At 31.6% G+C, this 18,230-nt stretch overlaps 1 protein-coding gene across 2 annotated transcripts in view; it reads left to right on the top strand.

Annotated features, from left to right (window-relative positions):
* Positions 1-18,230, top strand: part of LOC100645554 (heparan sulfate glucosamine 3-O-sulfotransferase 5) — a 155,891-nt gene that overhangs the window by 6,668 nt on the left and 130,993 nt on the right. The gene's annotated exons all lie outside the window — the stretch shown is intronic.

Raw genomic sequence — 18,230 nt, 5'->3', positions numbered from 1 at the left:
AGATCCAAAATTCTTAACAATAACTTTACAAGTTTGCAGGAGAAACAAGATGTATTTGAATAATGCTAATAATACGATTGAATATCAAACTTGTACGCTATATATCGTATCGCATCCAACGATGGAAACTGCGAGAGCTTGAAAAGTGCTTCTCGATTCGGAGATTGAAACGAACAACCGGCAACGATGTTGAAGATCGAAGTTGAAAGATAACTGGTTTGGTCGAGCCGCTATCAAAGAGGAAAAGTATTTTTAATTAATACAGCAAACATCGATACTCTTTTCAGGGCAAACGTAGCGATAATTCCATGCGTACTTTTCCTCTCGAAACTTTTTAGTAGTTGCTATTGCCAAGTTTGATAACTCGGCTATACTGTTACGCCTCGCAGTTCGATTCTCACGCAAACGTGCCAAGCTTCAACACGTGGTTTACCTGGAACTAAACTGAGTTGACCGTATTACTTTATGTCTCGTCTCTTTCAAACGAAATCTCTACATTCGTTTATATCTTCGTATATGTAGCTTTCTATCGTTATATGAGTTTCCAGTTAAACCTGCAATTACAATTATATATTTATATTATATTATATTATATTATGTTATATTTTAGCGAAATATCGATTTTCTATGTACCAGTTTCCCGTTCGTTATTCCGAAACGATCGCTTACGATCGCTGATTTTAATTTGTACTTTCCATTCTTACAATTAGACGAATAACATTCTGTTAAATCTAACGCTATGCTTTTGTACCGCGCGACGTTGTTGTATCATGCTTGAATTTCATATTTCATTGTACGTCTAATTTGCATATTTAATTATATACAATATTACATTCGTTTGTACGTGTAATGTTTAAGTGGTTTAATGGCGTATACATATTAAGTATAATTCATTGTTTCTACTAAATCTATGCTTCCACGGATTATGTAAAATTCGACGATAAACGAAATATTGTCATAAACTGTGAGGTATGATATTGCAGGAGAACAATACAGAATAATTTAACTTGATTCTCTTACTAAAACTGAGAATGTAAGTTTAACAGATATTTATTCGAGATTTATAAAGCCAGATAATGTACAAACTTCTGATTATTTCTTCGTGTTAATTGAATTTTAATATATCACGACAACGTGTATTATTTAAAATTCGAAGGTTTCACAAGAAAACCACGTGGCGACGCTTTGGATGTTTTAAGACATACGTTTTCTCTCTGATTTAATGTGTTAAAATCGGCAAATATGAATAACCAGTAGATGGATGCAATGGGTGCAAACCGCTAAACCGCGAAACAACGAAAACGAAAGCCTGTTATATCCGTCTATCCGAAATACAGGGAAATTATCGTACAAAAGTGGTAAAATTGTCAACTTGTCAAAGGTACGATTAAATTAACAAAACGGTCGAGCTCAATTAGTATTAAAATTGTACGTATACGTCGTCGTTTCGTTCTCGCGTTGTCTCGATAAAATAACTATGTAATAATTCTTCGTGGAATTTGTTTTTATAAATTATCGTAAGATTTATTACTCGTGTTTATTATTCGTCAACGGAAAATCTATACGCGAAGAGTATCCCGTCTGATAAATATAGCGAGCGAAATGTAATTTTAAAAACAAATTGTAACTTCAACAAGTATCTGGGAATATTCAAACTTCGTAAGATGTTTCTTTGAAGGCTGGCTCGCGAAGTTGCTCGATACGTGTCGCGACACTTTAGAAGTAACTTTGTTGCAATCGAGGATCGAAACTCGTCCTCGTGATCCACGTTATACGATTATCTATGTCTTTTTGTCTTTGAACGTGCCCAGTGATGGGGGATATATTTCTCGGTTAAAGAGGCCGTGCCTGAAGAATTTTAAATTGGATACCAGCGGCTTTTAATCGATCGATACTCGAAGCTATAGTATTTTTTTTCAAGAGTAGTAAAATTACTCGAGTTGTATAGAAAATCTGAATGAAACGATCGTTTTAACCTTTCATCCTTTGTATATCGATTTTCCGTAGCAAATTAAAATCGTTCGCGATCAATTGAAAGAATCGTAGTGTTTATCGTTGCCAGATTTACTTTTTCGTTTAACGTTTCAACTCTGTGATCGAGAGCTATATACAGAGGTGTATACCGCAGTATAACAGGGTGTTTTAACGCGACGAACGATTTTTTAAGCATTTGCTTGAAATACCGTGTAACAGAAAGCGTCGCGAGCAAAAAATTTATCAGAATTTGATTATGGCCATTTGTCGTACACTCGATACCGATAAATTCTGTTTCGAAACTTCCTTTTGTCACGTAATCCCGAGCAGTTGAAAAATCGTGCGTCCCATTAGACGACTTTCTGTATTAAATACGTGTCGTAATCAATAAACCACGGATTTGTGTGTTTTTACAGGAAATTTCAGAGCGCGAAATTGCACAGAAAAATATATCGAATATAATGATTTTATTTTTTCGATTGTATCCTTAAAAATCTAAATTTGCAGATGAATTCGCAGTTTGATAATCAGCGCGTTACGCGGAATTTCAATAAATTAGCAATTTGAGCATTTGCTTGAAATGCCGTGTAACAGAAAGCGTCGCGAGCAAAAATTTATCAGAATTTGATTATGGCCATTTGTCGTACACTCGATACCGATAAATTCTGTTTCGAAACTTCTTTTTGTCACGCAATCCCGAACAGTTGAAAAATCGCGCGTCCCATTAGACGACTTTCTGTATTAAATGCGTGTCGTAATCAGTGGACCACGGATTTGTGTGTTTTTACAGGAAATTTCAGAGCGCGAAATTGCACAGAAAAATATATCGAATATAATGATTTTACTTTTTCGATTGTATCCTTAAAAATCTAAATTTGCAGATGAATTCGCAGTTTGATAATCAGCGCGTTACGCGGAATCTCAATAAGTTAGCAATCTTTCGGTATAATATGATTATGTGATAGCGTATTACCTCAAACGAATGGAATATTTTCCCTTGGTACTACGTTTTCGTCCGCTGAAAACTAACGAAGGTACTTGAAGCGTGTCCTTTGAAATGTACTTTGCCTACTCGTAGAATTTAGAACGTAGGTACATACGTGTAGATGATCGCGAGGCAAGAAGCTGCTCCATGAATTTCTGTATTCCAGCCAGTACGGCCAGGTTGACAGCGTAGAAAAACGATCCCCTAACCAGGTGACAAAGTGTGCTGACGTTGCCAGCGGGAATACCCGCGGCTACTAGTTGCAGTGCCAGTACCTTTGGCTAGCACGCTGCTTGGAACGAAATAGCCGTGGAGATGGCGAACTCGGGCCGCGTACTTTCGAAGGGTCATTAAAACTGTCTCTTGGATGCCTCTTGGGCTCTACTTCACGGCTAAAGTCTACTCGAGTACCACCTATCTCGTCAGATGAAAAGCCTTCGATTTATTTCGCGTACCGTTCGATATCGTTTCGTGTCGTCGTGTTTCTCAAACGTATCGTTCGTTTTTTCAGCTTCGATCGCGATTTCCATTATCGGTTGGTTTATCGGGCCAATCGGCTTTCTTTGTCGACTTGTTTAATCCCTGAACGTGCTCTTCCACCCAACCGATTAAAGATGCGCGATTTTTTCTTCGGCAGAATCGTTTCCCGGCTATCCTTTGTGATTTTAACGCTGTATTTCACGTTTTTCATGGATACAACGAGTTGTATAGCGTAAGCTAAAACCAGAGAAAGCGAGTGGAATAAACGCGAATACGTGACTGTTTATTAGTACAAGAAATGTGTTAAAAATGATCGGTTAGCTGTGCTTGTGTGTCACACGGGCGCGAGTGTTAACGGGTTAAGTAATTGGACCATCGAAAATAGCACGAGGTTTCAATGTTCTTTTTCAATCGTGCCATTCGTCAAAATCGACAGGAAAATCGTTCGAATAGAGATCCGTTGATTTCACCGGCTTTGTAAGTTGACATAGAATAAAACCGATCGATGTTTTCTGCAATGTGGTATGATTTCGAATATGATCCGACCCAGTTGATTAACGAGGCAATTTAAAGGAGAGCGTTCTAACTTTCTATGTCGGAATTGTAGAGTCCATAAAAGGTATAGAGTAATTGTAAAATGAACCTTTTACGATTGCGGCCAATTAGCGAGAGGCAAATTAAAGGAGAGCAACCCAACATACTACGTCGGATCGTCATAGAGCAATGGCTGTATCTGTCCCTTATTTACTTAGATATATTTATGCATTGGAAGCATTTCGTCGGTAGAAATTAATTTTAAGTAATTCAATTACCTACCTTTAAATACGCTCATTCATCGTCCAACTACTTACTCTGCTTCTTCAGAGAACATGTTAGGATACAAGTTACGTACCGAAGCTGAAACTTAGTTTTTTTTTTGAATCAGGACGAGAGGTTTTCGTTTCGTACGAAGAATGCATAGTCGTTATGAACTTGTTGCATTACGAACTCGTTACATTTTGTCACGACTTGCGCGTCTCTTATTTCTTTCAGCGTTCAAGCTCTCGTTATTAGCCGCATTGGACGCATTACGTTACATACAGTTAATTTTCGCAAATTTAATTCTGCCTCGCCGCGATGAGCAAAGCCTGACGTTCGCATTCACCCAGCTCTTTAAAATGCTACATTCTTATAGATTTTTATAGCGTTCTCTTTCACGCAAATCCTCTGCAATTTTTCCCTTCTATATCCATGCTACTTTCTTCTTACTAGCTGAATAACTTTATTTTATCGCGAGTGCACCATTACCGAAGATAATTAATAACCGAGAATTAAAATGGGTTAAGTATCGCGAAGGGCTGTTTTTACCATAGCGAACGTTTCGTGTTTGACGTATTAATTTAATAGTTATTTTTCAAACAAAAGCAGCGATGAGTTTGAAATATCAATTTCCAATTTATTCGATAACGCTTTTGTAAAATAACGCCCCGATAAATGTAGACTTTATTCTCTATTAATATTCATATCGCAAGAATAAGTCGATTTCGTTTGATCGACGAAATTGTACGAAACTTCGAACTTCGTTTATAGCACGTTGCATCAATTATATGTATACAGATTGTTTCACGTTCACTTGGTTAAATATATTAATAAATTAGCCCTGAGACGGTAGAAGATAGAGAAGAATCTCATGGAACGGAATTAAACGGCCCGACGAACGATGTACGACGTATAAAAAGATTTGCAATCCAATTTGAAAAAATGGAGATAATTTTGAAATATTCGAAATGCTGCCAGTTTCGCATTTATATTGGGTTGGCGACTAAGTGATTGCGGATTTTGTCATTAGATGATATTGACAAAATCCGCAATCAATTAGTTGCCAACCCAGTATAGGTGCACGTTACAAAACTGGCAGCGTTTCGGATATTTCAAAATTATCTCCATTTTTTCAACAATTTTAACAACTTCAACAGATGATAATTTCAATTCCATTAGATGGTATTGACAAAATCCACGATCACTTAGTCGCCAACCCAATAGATCTTACGTCGTTCGAAACCGTTTAATCGTGCCTAATGAAATTGTTCTTTATTTTCTATCGTTTCAGAGCTGTAGCTTATCCTAATTACGCGAGACATCCTGTTCAAAATTTGCTAATGTCGTCTGAATGGTTAATCACGTACGAAAATTCTTGGCGTACGTCCTATCGCAGATCTTCCCTTCGCAAACTCCTACGAAGTAGTCAGAGAGATTTTCCAGATTAGCAATCGGTCCTTGATAAACAATCCGAGATATCTGGAAATCCTGGAAATTCGAGCTCAGGAAAGTACACAATAGGGAGCTTATAAGCTCGGAATGGCTTCTATAACGTGCTTTTATGATTTCTCTGCGGTATTCCTTATTTCACAGTGTACGTACGTACGGTGGTGTTCGATTTAAGTATCTTTTTAACTATCCAAAATGTAAGAGAATTTTTCGTACGAAAGTTACTCGATTTTTCCAGAGAACAAATTTAATAGGATATTTGTTATTCATCCAGACCTCTCGATAATCTGAATTCATCGAGAATTTTGAAAAATATACACGTGGATATTTCGTGGTAAATTTATCCTGATACCAAAACATCGTTGAACGGGTTGCGTAGTCGCGTTAATTAAACAGCTCGTAATAAACCTACTTGAGATATGACATTATATCGTGTATTTAATATTCACACGAAAGAAAGTTAATACAACACATAGATTATTGTGTAATTATTACGCTGTCATTCACGCCACGTTATCGGTACTCTGCGCTACCCTTATCTTCGTAAATTGGTATAATTATTCTTATTGATACTCGATAATACCGGTATTGTTTATACTTTTGCAATTGTATCTAGGCAACGTGAAAGGCGCATGTGTACGTAGATACGTGTTAGAAATTAATACGAATATAAGAAATTACAGTGGGTACAAAAAAATATTACAGAGATCACTGTATTTATCTTATCAATTTGCACAATAATTAATGAAGAAGAAAAAGAATGATTCTTAAGGTAGTATTCGAAACAATGTCGATTGTCTATGAGATTTTTTCAAGGCCAAAGGACCATTCTTCGGAGTGAATGACATTCAGGTCAACCGGTTGCACCGTAAAACCTTCGACTTTCAGTGAAAAGCCCTCTGAGAACACCACGATGCGGCAGACTTTGGCGCAGTTTCGCGGTTAACGCGAATTTTCTTCGGACCGATGTTCCTGACGCGTCGCGGAAATTTTTCTTGCAATTTCGTTATGCAAGGGACCAAGGATTCGTATCACGTCCTGTCCCTCCTCGTAGCCCAATATATTTCTTCCTTCTACTTCAACTTTAACGGAACGGTTTTTATCAGCGAAAAACTAGCTGTTCCGTGTAGATTTCTAGGACGGCGAAACAATGCGAGTGAAATACAGCGGCGTTTCATTCCCTCCGTTGTCTCAACAGTAGTTCCGCTTGATGTGTATTTTTCTAGGATTCTGATCATTCGATCGTCTCGACGGTAGACGAAAGACACGGTTCATCGTTCGAATCTGTTTTCACGTCGATGGTTTGTGACAAGAGTAAAAGTAGGTAGCAGAGGATGATGATTTCTGTATCGTTAGTAGTTTTGTTAACCAATTCCTGATTTTGTGGTTGAGTTTCTTTGAATCTGCGAAAAGTAATCAAAGAAAGAGAGAGAGAGAGAGTTTGTTAAGTTTTGGATCTTAACCTTTTTTCTCGGTGAACAGACAATGTGAATTTGTAATTCTTCGGGTTTCAAACGTGTTATTAATACGTTGTACTTTGTTCCAGTTTACTTTTTTTTAGAATAGACCCAAAGCGCGACATCATAATAATACGACTGAAATTCAAAGAATCGGAAATATATTTACCGAGTTGTTATCTAGAAATATTTAATTCGCACTGATTTATTATTTGATAAAAGTGCTCGTCTCAGTTTCCTAGCTAAAGGTAGATAAGATTTTTCATAATATTCGTAAAAATTACACCGTTCTTTATATGGTAATCTCTCAGTCGAGTAGTACAATGTTTGATCGTTCGCAAACGTGGTAGGAGCAGTTTGGTGCTGAAACAGAGAAGCAGGTGCCACGGCACTTGGCGTTCAAAGCTTTCTACGATAAATACCTTATCGAGTGTGCTCGTTATGTAACACCGGCAAACACTTTGATGCGTAATAGTCCTTGACAAGATTCGAGCAAAGCAATTTATCGAAAACAAAGAATAGATTTCGATAAGGAATAATTGAAGAATAAAGTGGAAAAATATTGTTTCGCCAGCTAGCCGTTATACTTTCTCCGTATATTTCACTGAAATATCGGCAATCGGTTTCGAGAGTGCGTAGATCGAACAGTGTTCAATTATTACGTTCCAATATTGGTGTTTCGAATACAATTCTATTTGTAGCTACGCGTTTGACCGTTGTCACGATTACTTCCTGAATTTTGATTGCATGATCGTGTTCGAGCGACCACAAGATCTCTCTGTGTGAAAGAGATGCAAACCTGGATCGATAACGCGACGGAAAGTGTCGATTATGGGCAGTGTACAACGTAATGTCGATCTCTGATAAAAGAACGAAGCATGGAACTGACGAAAGACTAACCTTTCTAACTCAATTACCACGTCGATGTACGGGCGAGTTGTTTTCTTCTCCACGAAAAACATTTTTGATTATAGCGGATGAACTTAAGCGTTGACCATAAGCTTCCACGACGTCCGAATTTTTCACAACGGGTCTAAAGCTTATACTCTGAAGCTTCCTCCTTTTATCGTTATCAAATCATCTTCGACTAATAGATAGAAAATAATCGTTTACACGATGTAACGATGGATCGAGAATGATTGTCATCTTTTTTTTTTTGTCTCGATGAAAGGAGGAAGTTTGGAGCGCGTTGTTGCGGGCTGCTTGACATTTAATATTGTGAAAACGTAGCTTTCGTGAAGAATGCCACGTAACTTTTTTAATTCTGTCGCGATTTTATCGGTGTTTACTGGACCGTGCATTTTTACGAGATATTCGGGTTATTAAAAATTTTTAACTCGCAGCTTGATGAGCTTTGTTGCCGCATCTCGTGCGTTTTATTATTTATTTTTTTTCATCGCCCTCTAAAACGTCCGTTGCGCAGCTAAGCATTTCACTGGATGGTTTCGAGTTCGAAGATTAAAGCTTTGTAATGTAAATAAGAATCCGCCATTGTTCCGTGAACAAACACCTTGTATCTTTAATCTTTGAAGCTTAACTTCTTTTAACAACGCGATTGCCGTGTTTCATTGAATCTGATATATCATTGTGTTCGGAATCCGGAACAAGATTCAACTTTTTTAAGTGTACATGCTCGCCATAAGTATTAGGACGATTGTAAAAAAACAGGACACTTAAACCTGATTTACAGAACCTTAAACCTGATAAACATTAAAAAATTATTGAACTTTACTTAGATTAAATCATATAAGAACCTACCAATAATTATGTAACAATCCTCGACGTTTTCTTCGTTTATATTCATCGTATCTTTTGTGCACTGTCCCAGTCAATGTTCTACACATGTCGTTATTTAGTCGCATGCTGTTAACAAAATTCCAGAAGCCAGGTTTAAACTTTGCACAGTTTAATTCATTTTATATTCTCTCAATGAGATTTGTCAGATCAGAAAATCGCATACGTTCGAACATATACAATAGCTTGTTCTAAAAGTTTGTTTCGTCGTATAATGTTGAGAATCGTGGATCTTAATCGCCGAAATAAAGGTAAAGGAACACTAAGGTTACGCTCAGGATTCATATTAAAATAGTTTAGGATTTATTTGATAAACGATTTCCAGGATCTTCGTCGATATAAATTCGCACGCGTCTCAGCACTTTCTTCGTCTCACCATCTTCCATGCCACACTGCCAACGGAACAGTTACATTCATCTGCTTTTCGAGACGCTGTGCACACACGTACTTCCACACACTCATATTCACATACGTGTGTTACTACTACGCGGCCAATCTAATCCATCAAAATTATACATATCTCAATATATAAGGAAATAACAGATGGGTAATATTTTTCGTTTTGTTTAATATTTTATCGAATCACGCGAGATCCACTTTGCTCCATTGGAACAATATTCTACTTACTATTTCGCTATTTCCTCCTGAAATTCTTGCCAATAGTTTTCAGAATTCCTCGTTATGTACTTTGCATCTTCGTTTCGTGCGAATACAAACTTCCGACTGACTGATTAATTATTTCCCTAACAATCTGAATCGATTATCGCGTTTTCCTATCCTGTACAAGTACATCAATCGTCCTAGTATTTTTCGACAAATCCGTACATACGTTATTACTTAATATTGTACGTTATTTCCAATTTGAACCACCTCGATGCGGCGTGTTGAAAGCCGACGATCACAAACAACGCTGGTAACTGGAATTTGGTATCGAACGATGGCTAAATTCGATCTTAGTATCCGTAGATCGTATCGCGAACGAAGGCTAAAGCTAGCTTTAGGAACGAAAGGGTTAATCGGAGTTGGTTGTTGCTTAAAACCAGTTCGGTTTACCCAGCACGATAATGGTGACTTGACCGCGTGTACACACGTCAGGGAGAGAGAGAGAGAGAGAGAGAGAGAGAGAGAGAGAGAGAGGTTACAGACTACAGGGAGAATTCTGTGGAACTTATGACACGCGCTGTACTTGCACAGCGGTGTGCAAACAAGCTCAACCGATTATGCTGGTAGAAGCATGGTGTGGCAAGAGCTGCGACGAGTGGCGACGACTAAATTCGAGGAATAAAATACGGCGGTTTGCGGGAGGCAGGGATCAACGTTGACTAGGTTGAAACGGTGGTCTACCATCTTAGCAGCGAGTTAACCCTCTCGAAACGGATTTTTCTTTTACCACAGTAACGCAGTAATATGAGCTACGTTTCGCTCAAAATTCGAGAAAAAGTACGATCGGTGTAATTTTTAAAACAGAACATACATACAGCTTTATTTAACACGGAATCTTACGTTCCAATCGATCTCGGCGACTTTAGAAAAATTATAACAAACTAGCGGCAGTATTTCTAAGGATTATCCTAGAATTTATTGTATCATTAGTCTCGAAAGAAATGATGTCGTGCTCGGTGCGATATTACTTTTGGAAAAGTCACCGGAGGACAAAGAGAGAAGACTCTTTGGAAAACGGGCCGTCCTGAACGTTTGGCGAATTTTACTCCTGCCACGGTAAAGTCCAACGGCCGGATCATTTTCGCGCGTTTCGCAGCACGTCTATTGCTGCGTGGCGTGGGTTTGAAGGGAAAATCTACCAAGCGTTTACGTTGCTTGAATGTTTAAATAGAGTCCGGTGCTTATACGTCTGGCTCGTTCACAGCGCAGACTCGCGGCACCGTTGTCTCCGTGATAATATTTAACTTGTTGTTCATACTTTCTTCTGTGGCGACCGCTTTAATTCAACCCCATTCCATCATGACAGATGAAAATTGTTTGCTCGGTGTCTGCTCTTTCGATCAAAAATAAACGCCATTGCAGTTCCCTCGAATTGTACTATCGCTCCTTTAACCGGTGAACAGAATTATACGGAGTGGGTTACGTGTCAAACGATAGTTGTCCAAATTCGAGGATTTTACGCAAGGGATTTCATCGGAGATGCTTTCAACTTTTCGCACGATTTATAATTTCACGAAATAATTATTTGTGCGCCGATATATAAAACCTAGTATTCCGTAACTTTTCTAACGATAGGAATATGTCGAATCGTACGTTGCAAAAATCTATATGGAAATATTTGAAAAATGCAAGTGAACGTTGGTAAAAATAATTTATTCCCGAACACTCGTATGTTACGTTCGCGTATGTGCGTAACGTATGTACAACGAAAAAAGCAAAATAGGGGAAAAAAAGAAAAAAATGACTACGCATTCATGCGTGTTGCCAGTAATGTGTTGCACGGTAACGAATGGAGAACAGAGAAATTCAGAACGGAGGTTATCTGATTACAGGTATGGTAGGGGTTGAAGTTTTACTTGTTTCCCGAGTCGAAGCACACCGTTGTGCGTTTATATTAGTCGTAAATTTATGTTTAACCAAACGTGGGAAAGTGTGCACAATACTTTCTAAAAGTTACCTGGTAAACAGCTTTAAAAAGCTGTGTATTCGCATCTCTTTGCTCGATGTACTTACGGCTTGCTTTCATACGGTTTCTTTTGTTTCCCAGCTTTTTTCAGGTATCCTTTAATCGGCAGCACGATTATAAAAGCTCGCTACCATGAAAAGTGTGAACAAGCTTTGTTTAAGCAAAGCGTTAAAAACCTACGAATCGCGTTCTCATATTTTTTTCCTTTCTTCCTATTTTTTTCATCAAACGTATTTTTCAGAGGAAGAATTTTTCCATCGATCTCGTGTGTCAAAGCGTTTAAAATTTCCCTCGCGTCTTGAACAAATCACTGCGAAATATATTTCTCGCCGAACCGGAGATTCGGTGAAAATTTTATTTCGTAATCGTTGGAGCCAGGCTTCACGAGAGGTTCGAGGATTTTTACTCTTACGGTTTCTCTCCTTGCGAAAGTAACGATTTTAATCTGACGGAATTGGCCGATTAAGTTCACAGAGCGAAATGAAATTCCCGTGATAGTCGCAGGAGATCGAAAATCCCGTGCCGCGAATATAATTCCAAGGTTAAGCTGCCATTTGTTTTTCGATTATCCAAAACGAGGCAATTTTGTTACGTAAATGGGAACACGATGTTTCAAAAATACAAATTTTCAAATTATCAAATTTTTAAAAATTCAAATTTTCAAAAATTCAAGAATTCAAATTTTCAAATTTTCAAAAATTCAAATTTTCAAATTTTCAAAAATTCAAAAATTCAAATTTTCAAATTTTCAAAAATTCAAAAATTCAAATTTTCAAATTTTCAAATTTTCAAAAATTCAAATTTTCAAATTTTCAAAAATTCAAAAATTCAAATTTCCAAATTTTCAAAAATTCAAAAATTCAAATTTTCAAATTTTCAAAAATTCAAATTTTCAAATTTTCAAAAATTCAAATTTTCAAATTTTCAAAAATTCAAAAATTCAAATTTTTAAATTTTCAAAAATTCAAATTCTCAAAAATTTAAAAATTCAAATTCTTGAATTTTCAAAAATTCAAATTTCCAAATTTTTAAAAATTCAAATTTTCAAAAATTCAAAAATTCAAATTTTCAAATTTTCAAATTTTCATAAATTCAAAAATTCAAAAATTCAAATTTTCAAATTTTCAAATTTTCAAAAATTCAAATTCTCAAATTTTCAAAAATTCAAATTTTCAAATTTTCAAAAATTCAAATTTAAAAATTCAAATTTGAAAATTTGAAAATTCAAATTTAAAAATTCAAATTTGAAAATTTGAAAATTCAAATTTAAAAATTCGAATTTGAAAATTTGAAAATTCAAATTTAAAAATACAAATTTGAAAATTCAAATTTAGAAATTCAAATTTGAAAATTTGAAAATTCAAATTTAAAAATTCAAATTTGAAAATTTGAAAATTCAAATTTAAAAATTCAAATTTGAAAATTTGAAAATTTGAAAATTCAAATTTAAAAATTCAAATTTGAAAATTTGAAAATTCAAATTTAAAAATTCAAATTTGAAAATTTGAAAATTCAAATTTAAAAATTCAAATCTGAAAATTTGATAAATCAAATTTAAAAATTCAAATTTGAAAATTTGAAAATTTGAATATTCAAATTTGAAAATTTGAAAATTTGAAAATTCAAATTTGAAAATTTGAAAATTCAAATTTGAAAATTTGAAAATTCAAATTTAAAAATTCAAATTTGAAAATTTGAAAATTCAAATTTAATAATTCAAATCTGAAAATTTGATAAATCAAATTTAAAAATTCAAATTTTAAAATTTGAAAATTCAAATTTAAAAATTCAAATTTGAAAATTTGAAAATTCAAATTTAAAAATTCAAATTTGAAAATTTGAAAATTCAAATTTGAAAATTTGAAAATTTGAACATTCAAATTTGAAAATTTGAAAATTTGAAAATTCAAATTTGAAAATTTGAAAATTCAAATTTAAAAATTCAAATTTAATAATTCAAATTTGAAAATTTGAAAATTCAAATTTAAAAATTCAAATTTGAAAATTTGATAAATCAAATTTAAAAATTCAAATTTTAAAATTTGAAAATTCAAATTTAAAAATTTGAAAATTCAAATTTAAAAATTCAAATTTTAAAATTTGAAAATTCAAATTTAATAATTCAAATTTGAAAATTTGAAAATTCAAATTTAATAATTCAAATTTGAAAATTCAAATTTAAAAATTCAAATTTGAAAATTCAAATTTGAAAATTTCAAAATTTGAAAATTCAAATTTGAAAATTTGAAAATTCAAATTTGAAAATTTGAAAATTGAAATTTGAAAATTTGAAAATTCAAATTTAAAAATACAAATTTGAAAATTTGAAAATTCAAATTTGAAAATTCAAATTTGAAAATTCAAATTTGAAAATTCAAATTTGAAAATTTGAAAATTTGAAAATTCAAATTTAAAAATTCAAATTTGAAAATTTGAAAATTTGAAAATTCAAATTTAAAAATTCAAATTTGAAAATTTGAAAATTTGAAAATTCAAATTTGAAAATTTGAAAATTTGAAAATTCAAATTTAAAAATTCAAATTTGAAGATTTGAAAATTTGAAAATTCAAATTTGAAAATTTGAAAATTTGAAAATTCAAATTTAAAAATTCAAATTTGAAAATTTGAAAATTTGGAAATTCAAATTTAAAAATTCAAATTTGAAGATTTGAAAATTCAAATTTAAAAATTCAAATTTGAAAATTTGAAAATTCAAATTTAAAGATTCAAATTTGAAAATTTGAAAATTCAAATTTAAAAATTCAAATTTGAAAATTTGAAAATTCAAATTTGAATATTTGAAAATTTGAATATTCAAATTTGATAATTCAAATTTGAAAATTTGAAAATTCAAATTTATTAATTCAAATTTGAAAATTCAAATTTAAAAATTCAAATTTGAAAATTCAAATTTGAAAATTTAAAAATTCAAATTTGAAAATTTGAAAATTCAAATTTAAAAATTCAAATTTGAAGATTTGAAAATTCAAATTTAAAAATTCAAATTTGAAAATTTGAAAATTCAAATTTAAAGATTCAAATTTGCAAATTTGAAAATTCAAATTTAAAAATTCAAATTTGAAAATTTGAAAATTCAAATTTGAATATTTGAAAATTTGAATATTCAAATTTGAAAATTCAAATTTGAAAAATTAAAAAATCAAATTTGAAAATTTGAAAATTCAAATTTAAAAATTCAAATTTGAAAATTCAAATTTAAAAATTCAAATTTGAAAATTCAAATTTGAAAATTTCAAAATTTGAAAATTCAAATTTGAAAATTTGAAAATTCAAATTTGAAAATTTGAAAATTCAAATTTGAAAATTTGAAAATTCAAATTTAAAAATACAAATTTGAAAATTTGAAAATTCAAATTTGAAAATTTGAAAATTTGAAAATTCAAATTTAAAAATTCAAATTTGAAAGTTTGAAAATTCAAATTTAAAAATTCAAATTTGAAAATTTGAAAATTCAAATTTAAAAATTCAAATTTGAAAATTTGAAAATTCAAATTTGAAAATTTGAAAATTTGAATATTCAAATTTGAAAATTTGAAAATTTGAAAATTCAAATTTGAAAATTTGAAAATTCAAATTTAAAAATTCAAATTTGAAAATTTGAAAATTCAAATTTAAAGATTCAAATTTGAAAATTTGAAAATTCAAATTTAATAATTCAAATTTGAAAAATCAAATTTAAATATTCAAATTTGAAAATTCAAATTTGAAAATTTCAAAATTTGAAAATTCAAATTTGAAAATTTCAAAATTTGAAAATTCAAATTTGAAAATTTGAAAATTGAAATTTGAAAATTTGAAAATTCAAATTTAAAAATTCAAATTTGAAAATTTGAAAATTTGAAAATTCAAATTTAAAAATTGAAATTTGAAAATTTGAAAATTCAAATTTGAAAATTTGAATATTTGAAAATTCAAATTTAAAAATTCATATTTGAAAATTTGAAAATTTGAAAATTCAAATTTGAAAATTTGAAAATTTGAAAATTCAAATTTAAAAATTCAAATTTGAAAATTTGAAAATTTGAAAATTCAAATTTAAAAATTCAAATTTGAAAATTTGAAAATTTGAAAATTCAAATTTGAAAATTTGAAAATTTGAAAATTCAAATTTAAAAATTCAAATTTGAAGATTTGAAAATTCAAATTTAAAAATTCAAATTTGAAAATTTGAAAATTCAAATTTAAAGATTCAAATTTGAAAATTTGAAAATTCAAATTTAAAAATTCAAATTTGAAAATTTGAAAATTCAAATTTGAATATTTGAAAATTTGAATATTCAAATTTGATAATTCAAATTTGAAAATTTGAAAATTCAAATTTATTAATTCAAATTTGAAAATTCAAATTTAAAAATTCAAATTTGAAAATTCAAATTTGAAAATTTAAAAATTCAAATTTGAAAATTTGAAAATTCAAATTTAAAAATTCAAATTTGAAAATTCAAATTTAAAAATTCAAATTTGAAAATTCAAATTTGAAAATTTGAAAATTGAAATTTGAAAATTTGAAAATTCAAATTTAAAAATACAAATTTGAAAATTTGAAAATTCAAATTTGAAAATTTGAAAGTTTGAAAATTCAAATTTAAAAATTCAAATTTGAAAATTTGAAAATTCAAATTTAAAAATTCAAATTTGAAAATTTGAAAATTCAAATTTAAAAATTCAACTTTGAAAATTTGAAAATTCAAATTTAAAGATTCAAATTGGAAAATTTGAAAATTCAAATTTAAAAATTCAAATTTGAAAATTCAAATTTAAAAATTCGAATTTGAAAATTTGAAAATTCAAATTTAAAAATTCAAATTTGAAAATTTGAAAATTTAAAAATTCAAATTTGAAAATTGAAAATTGAAATTTAAAAATTCAAATTTGAAAATTTGAAAATTCAAATTTAAAAATTCAAATTTAAAAATTTGAATTTTCAAATTTTTTTCAAATGAAATTCATATTTTCAAAAATTTAAACTTTCAAAAATTCAAATTTTTAAATTTTCAAAAATTCAAAAATTCAAATTTTCAAATTTTCAAAAATTCAAATTTTCAAATTTTCAAAAATTCAAAAATTCAAATTTTTAAATTTTCAAAAATTCAAATTTTCAAATTTTCAAAAGTTCAAATTTTCAAATTTGCAATAATTCAAATTTTTAAGTTTTCAAAAATTCAAATTTTTAAAAATTCAAATTTTCAAATTCTCAGAAATTCAATAATTCAAATTTTCAAAAATTCAAATTTTTAAATTTCCAAAAATTCAAATTTTTAGATTTTCAAAAATTGAAATTTTCAAATTTTCAAAAATTCACCACTAAGTCAACGACGTGTTATTCCGAGTACCCTGGAGACATGTTTGTACCGTATACACGTTGCGAGAAAGTTATTCTGATTGCTCGACAAGACACGTATATTTGACGTGTATCGTTTTTCGATGGTTCGCGCACTTTCACCTGTGATTTATTATCAACGTCGAAACAAATTTTTATCCCCTACGCGTATTTAAAACTCGACGTCTGAACAATAAGAAAAGCGAAAAGTACACGTTGATGAATAACGAACGCATGAGAACGACGACAGTGTATTCACCCGCCCGGTTTACGTAAATATGTTAAAATATTTGACGTAATACTCGATAAAGGGAACCGAATCAGTGGATCCTCACGGTGCTCGAAATAGAACTCTAAACGCGATCAAAGCGGGCAAACAACGCGTAAGCGTCGTAAGAACGATATTTATATTCCGGAAATCCGGCAAATCCAACACGCTAGATAGATCAAAGAACTTTTTAATTAAAAGCAAACCAATTCTAGAAGTAGCTTTGCTTTAAATTCCACCTTTGTGTTTCGATTACACACAGCGTAATTCCTTTTCCAAACATACGGAATATCCCATGAAAGATGCTGGCCGTAATTTTCGCAGTATGATCCGTATATCGTGTGCTAGTCGCGAAACTTGACGTCACGTCCGTTCAAGTTTAAATCGCATTCGGACTGAAAAATCGGATTAACGTGCGATGAAGTAAGTCAGTGTACGCGCGAAGCATCTACTCGCGGATGTCGGTCGATGCAGCATCCGTTCGTACGAGTGGAAATAAGCGTACGTAAGTATTGGATTGGCAACTAAGTGATTGCGGATTTTGTCAATACCATCTAATGACAAAATCCGCAGTCACTTTGTTGTCAACCCATTACATATGGAGATAAGAACGCAAGAGTATGAGTTAAATACGGCGGTGCGCGGTATTTATGGGTCTCGAGCGGGTTCGTTTTTCTTCTATTCTCCCATTACATCGGCTCACGGAACTATTCGAACGTTTAGAACGGTAACTACAGAATTTTTTTACCAGTATATTACGTGCTCTGTAAGAAACTTTGAAATTTCGTCAGCGCTAAAACGAGACAGGACTATCGTGACTATAATAGCAAAGTTTGAAATCTATTCGAAAATGTATATGAAAGTTACAAAGCATTTATTACAAACACTCGGTGAAATATTAATATACATAATACTCTTAAACGTACAACTAATGATCTCACTACATACCGTGACTTATTGATACAACGAATAATCGACTCACTGTTCCTATCACCTTGTAAGGCGTATGCTTCCAATAAATATCTTGCAACTTCTAAATACGTTTTCGCATAGGT

Source organism: Bombus terrestris, chromosome 3 (assembly GCF_910591885.1).
Source record: "Bombus terrestris chromosome 3, iyBomTerr1.2, whole genome shotgun sequence".
Classification (NCBI taxonomy): Eukaryota; Metazoa; Arthropoda; class Insecta; order Hymenoptera; family Apidae; genus Bombus; species Bombus terrestris.
Note: the sequence above shows the minus strand (reverse complement) of the source record. Positions and strands in the feature narration are given on the sequence as shown.